Genomic DNA, 6,010 nt, shown 5'->3' with positions numbered 1-6,010 from the left:
GGACCGATCTCTACATGCTCTTCTCCTGGCGGTGGTTGCAGTCTCTCTCCTCCTTCTTCCTGTTTCCCCAATTCTCCTCTCTCTTTGTCCCGCCTATACTTCCTGCCTGGTCACTGGCCATCAGTGTTTATTTATATAGAGTGATATCCACAGCAGGCACAGGAGACATCTTCCTGAATAGAATACCTATAACACAGGCCCTAAGATTAACAATTAATAAATGAACCTCATGGAACTGAAAAGCTTCTGTAAGGCAAGGGACACTATCAACCAGGCAAAGAGGAAGCCTACAGAATGGAGAGAGATTTTTTTACCAACTCCACATCTGGTAGAGGACTAATATCCAAAATATATAAAGATCTCAAAAAATTAGATATCAAAAAACCAAATAATCCTATTAAAATGTGGTACAGATCTAAACAGAGAATTCTCAATAGAGGAATCTTAAATGGCTGAGAAACACTTAAGGAGATGTTCAACATCCTTAACCATCAGCAAAATGCAAATCAAAATGACACTGAGATTCCATCTTATACCTGTCAGAATGGCTAAGATCAAAAACACAAGTGACAACTCATGCTGATGAGGATGTGGAACAAGGCAAACACTTCCCCATTGCTAGTGGGAGTGAAAATTTGTACACCTACTATGTAAATCAATACGGCAGTTACTCAGAAAATTTGATTTCAATTTACCTCAAGACCCAGCTATACCACTCTTGGGCATATACCCACAGGACACTCTATCCTATCACAAGGACACTTGCTCACCTAGGATCATTGTGGCTTTGTTCATGATAGCCAGAAACTAGAAATGACCTTGATGTCCCTCAACCAAAGGATGGATAAAGAAAACATGGTACATTTATACAATGAGGTATTACTTATCTGTGAAAAACAATAGCATCATATTTATTTGCTGGCAAATGGATAGAACTAGAAAAAAAATCATCATGAGTTGGGGTGGTATTGTATTCCCCAAAATATTGTGTACTCTAATAAATTTATCTGGGGTCAGAGAACAGACAGCCACTAGATACAAAGGCTAGAAAATGGTGGCACTCACACCTTTAATCCTAGCATTCCAGAGATAGAAATCCCTCTGGATCTCTGTGAGTTCAAGGCCACATTGGAAATAGCCAAGCATGGTGACACACGCCTTTAATCCCAGAAAGCCAGCCTTTAATCCCAGGGAGTGGTGGTAGAAAGCAAAAAGATATATAAGGCGTGAGGACCTAGAAACTAGAAGAATTTGGCTGGTTAAGCATTTGGCTGGTTAAGCATTTGGCTGGTTAAGCATTTGGCCTGGTTAAGCTTCAGGCTTTTGAGCAGCAGTTCAGCTGAGAGCCATTGGGATGAGGACACAGAAGCTTCCAGTCAGAGGAAACAAGACTAGCTGAGGATCCGGCGAGGTGAGATAGCTGTGGCTTGTTCTGTCTCTCTGATCTACCAGCATGGACCCCAATAACTCGCCTCGGGTTTGATTTTATTAATAAGAACTTTTAAGATTCCTGCTACAATGAGTGAAGTAACGTAGACCCAGAAAGACAAATATGGCATGTATTCACTTATAATGGACATTAGCTGATATGTAAATGAACTTGATTAAGCTACAGTCCACAGACCCAGAGAGGTTAGGTAAAGAGAACACTAGGGCAGGGGCAGGGGCATATGAAGGGGAAAGATAATAAATTGGGGGGGGGACTTGGGAGCAGGAGGGATTATGTGTGGGGAGAGGGATGGATGGAAAGTGTATGGGGAGGGACATCTGGAACTGGGGAGCATGGGGGGGGTGGAAACCTAGGGCAGTGAAAACTTCCTGGAATCTATGAGGGTGACCTTAGTAAGGACCTCTAGTAATGGAGTATACAGCATCTGAACTGGCCATCTTCTGTAGCCAGGCAAGACTTCCAGTGTTGGGACTACGTTGTATTTGGTTGAGTTTTTGGCCAAGAAGTGGTCTCATAGAGATCCCTAAACAATCCAGGCTGATGCTAAGACAGAGGGTCACTCTCTGAAAACTGACCATGGGACCCCATTGCTGTGGACAGTGTCCACACAATTCACTGAATATAGATAGGTCAAGCTGGTGCCTGTGTGGAATCTTCATCCTTATGTTCTAGTCTCCTTGATGTGGGAAGGTACTCTAAAAACTGAACACCAACCCAGTCACAAAACCCTCCACCTACAATCTGCCCTGCCTGCAAGATGTGCTGGGGCAATGGTGGTGCAGAACTTGTAGGAGTAGCCAACCAATGTTTGGTTTAACTTGAAGCCCACACAACAAGAGGGAGCCCATATTCAACACTGCCCAGATGGCCAGGAACCAGGGACCAGATAGCTCAGAGATCTAGTGAAAAAACAAACATGAATGGCAAAAATGAAAAAAAAAATTAATGAAATAATTTTGTCTTAGTTATGGTTTCTGTTGCTGTGAAGAGACACCATGACCACAGCAACTCTTATAAAGGAAAACATTTAATTGAGATGGCTTACAGTTCAGGGGCTCAGTCCACTATCATCATGGTGGGACATGGTGGTGTACAGGCAGACATGGTGCTGGAGATATAGCTGAGAGCTCTACATCTTGAGCAGGCAACAAGAAGTGAACTGTAACACTGGGTGTGGCCTGAGCATATATGAGACCTCAAAGCCCACCCCCACAGTGACACACTTCTTTCAACAAGACTACATCTACTGCAACAGAGTCATGCCTCCTAATAGTGCTACTTCCTTTGGGGGCCATTTTCTCTCAAACCATCACATTCCACTCCCTGGTACCCAAAGGCTTGTAATAATATTATAATGCAAAAATGTATTCAGTCCAGCTTGAAATATTCCTTTAGTCTGTAACAGTCCAAACAATGTTTAAAAGTCCAAAGTTGAAAATCTTTTCCGAGTATTGGCATTAACTCTTCTTTGAAGATCTGGTAGAATTCTGCACTGAAACCATCTGGTCCTGGGCTTTTTTTGGTTGGGAGACTTTTAATGACTGTTTCTATTTCCTTAGGGGTTATTGGACTATTTATATAGTTTATCTGGTCTTGATTTAACTTAGGTATGTGGTACCTATCCAGAAAATTGCCCATTTCTTTTAGGTTTTCCAGTTTTGTGGAGTAGAGGTTTCTGAAATATGACCTGATATTCTCTGGATTTCCTCAATGTCTGTTGTTATGTTCCCCTTTTCATTTCTGATTTTGTTGATTTGGATACTCTCTCTCTGTCTTCTGGTTAGTTTGGAAAAGGGCTTGTCTATGTTGTTGATTTTCTCAAAGAACCAACTCTTTGTTTCATTAATTTTTTGTATTGTTCTCTTAGTTTCTATTTTATTAATTTCACCTCTCACTTTGATAATTTCCTGGCATCTATTCTTCCTGGGAGACTTTGCTTCTTCTTGTTCTAGAGCTTTTAGGTGTGCTGTTGTCACTAGTGTGAGATTTCTCCAACTTCTTTATGTGGGCATTTAGTGCTATGAATTTCCCTCTTAGCACTGCTTTCATAGTGTCCCATAAGTTTGGGTATGTGGTATCTTCATTTTCATTGATCACTAGGAAGTCTTTAGTTTCTTTCTTTATTTCTTCCTTAACCCATTGGTGATTCAGTTGAGCATTATTCAGTTTCCAATACTCTCTAAATTGTTCCACATAATAGAAACAGAAGGAACATTATCACACTCCTTCTATGAGGCTACAATTACCCTGATTCCTAAACCAAACAAGGATACAACAAAGAAAGAGAACTACAGACCGATCTCCCTCATGAACATTGATGCAAAAATACTCAATAAAGTACTGGCAAACAGACTCCAAGAACACATCAGAACAATTATCTACCATGATCAAGTAGGCTTCATCCAGGGATGCAAGGGTGGTTCAACATATGAAAGTCCATCAATGTAATACACCATATAAACAAACTCAAAGAAAGAAACCACATGATCATCTCACTAGATGCAGAAAAGGCATTTGACAAAATCCAACACCCCTTCATGATAAAAGTCTTGGAGCAATCAGGAATACAGGGAACATACCTAAACATAATAAAGGCAATTTACAGCAAGCTAACAGCCAACATCAAATTACATGGAGAGAAACTCAAAGCAATTCCACTAAAATCAGGAATGAGGCAAGGCTGTCCACTCTCCCCATACTTATTCAATATAGTACTTGAAGTTCTAGCCAGAGGAATAAGACAACATAAGGAGATTAAGGGGATACAAAATGGGCTATAGAACTAAACAGAGAATTCTCAACAGAGGAAACTCAAATGGCTGAAAAACATTTAAGGAATTGCTCAACATCCCTAATCATCAGGGAAATGAAAATCAAAACAACTCTGAGATACCACCTTACGCCTGTCAGAATGGCTAAGATCAAAAACAATGAAGACACTTTATGCTGGAGAGGATGTGGAACTAGGGGAACTGTTGCTGGAGGGCTTCTCTCCAGGTTCCACCAAGCCCCGCAGCCTGGACAGTCACCTAATGTTTCTCAGCATTGTTGGTGCATTCAAATTGGCTACAGGCCTAGAGTATATATGACAGACCATTTTCAGAAGCAGGAATTTTGAAAGACCATCTTACCCTGTCTTGGCAGAGTACAGTGGTCGCTTTCCTTGTGTCCCGCTTGTCCAGAAAGGACAGCATTGCATTCATACTGTCAGCCAACAAGGCAAGGGTAGTTCTTTGTCCAGTAGGCCATTTTGTGCCAAGAAGACAAACTTCCAAATGGAAATGTCTTAGAAGCCCAACATTGTCTCGGGATCAAATTGGTGCAGCCAGGAGCAATTGTGTCTCATGTCAACAGAATTCTAAGTTATTTAAATGCCATATTCTCTAGGTCTATGAAGTTTTTGAAGATTACCTATCTGAAATATATCTATGTATACCTAGAAGACTTAACTAACATGGCTACAAATATGATTATCATAGATGACTATTAATCTATTTCTTAATTATCCACTACAATTTTAAATGAGTTACATAAACATAATACCTCAAACAAGAATAGAAACATATATATATATATATATATATATACAGTATAACAAAAATAACTTCAAGTTTGTTTCAATAAACTAAAATTTATACCAATGTAAAACATTTTAAACATAAACTAAAATCTATACCAATGTAAAACATTTTAAACAAGTTGTTCTTTAAAATTAGGTTCATTAATCTACCCTTTTATTTTATCACCTCTATATCCTATATATCCATATCATATCCCCTTTTCATTTTTAGAAAGAGATCTCATTTATAATCAACCTGTTTTAAATAAAAATATTGGTTTTTCTCTGTCCCACACCAGAGGGCTCTTCTGATTTGGGACAGAAGAATCTCAACCTTTTTTTTTTTTTGTAAATATGTCTGGGTTTAGAGGGGGAGTGAGCAAATTCCACCTCTAAAGCCAGCTTGGTATATTTGGGAATTTGGGCGTAGCATCTCTTACTACTTCCTGCTGGAGGGGGGCGCTGTATCTTATGGGGACGCAAAGAAAATTTTAGGTCTATGGGGTAGTCCGTGAGGCTGTATTGTGTGAACCAGTTGCCTTAAAACAGCTCTGGATGTTAGATTATCTGGGCCATGGTGTCATCAGAGACCTTTCAGGGGGTCTTGGCTGGTGAAACCTGATGTATCTTAATCTGGAACAAATCCATAGCCTCTGGCTTTCTGTGGAAACAAAAGCAGAACCTCTTTTCCAAAGCAACATATCCTTAAATCCAAATTTTGAAGTCAAGGTATCTTTAAAATATACATATTGGTTTAATTCAACATCTTTTTCAATCAAATGGTTTTTTGCAGTTAAAAATCCCAAAGACAACACAATCCAGATTTTATGTGTAATATTCATCTTTACATGGCTTTTTTGTATTAATTTATCTTTTTTTTATGTCTCTTTCAAGCCTACGTATATTTTACACACATTGTAAACGATTTTATCTGAATCAGTCTTATTGTGAATCTATTGGTTTAAACTGTAGTATTCTAAGACTGAAACAGCATTGTGGCT

This window comes from Peromyscus leucopus, chromosome 4, assembly GCF_004664715.2.
Source record: "Peromyscus leucopus breed LL Stock chromosome 4, UCI_PerLeu_2.1, whole genome shotgun sequence".
Classification (NCBI taxonomy): Eukaryota; Metazoa; Chordata; class Mammalia; order Rodentia; family Cricetidae; genus Peromyscus; species Peromyscus leucopus.
The sequence above is the reverse complement of the archived record's forward strand: the minus strand, read 5'-3'. Positions refer to the sequence as shown.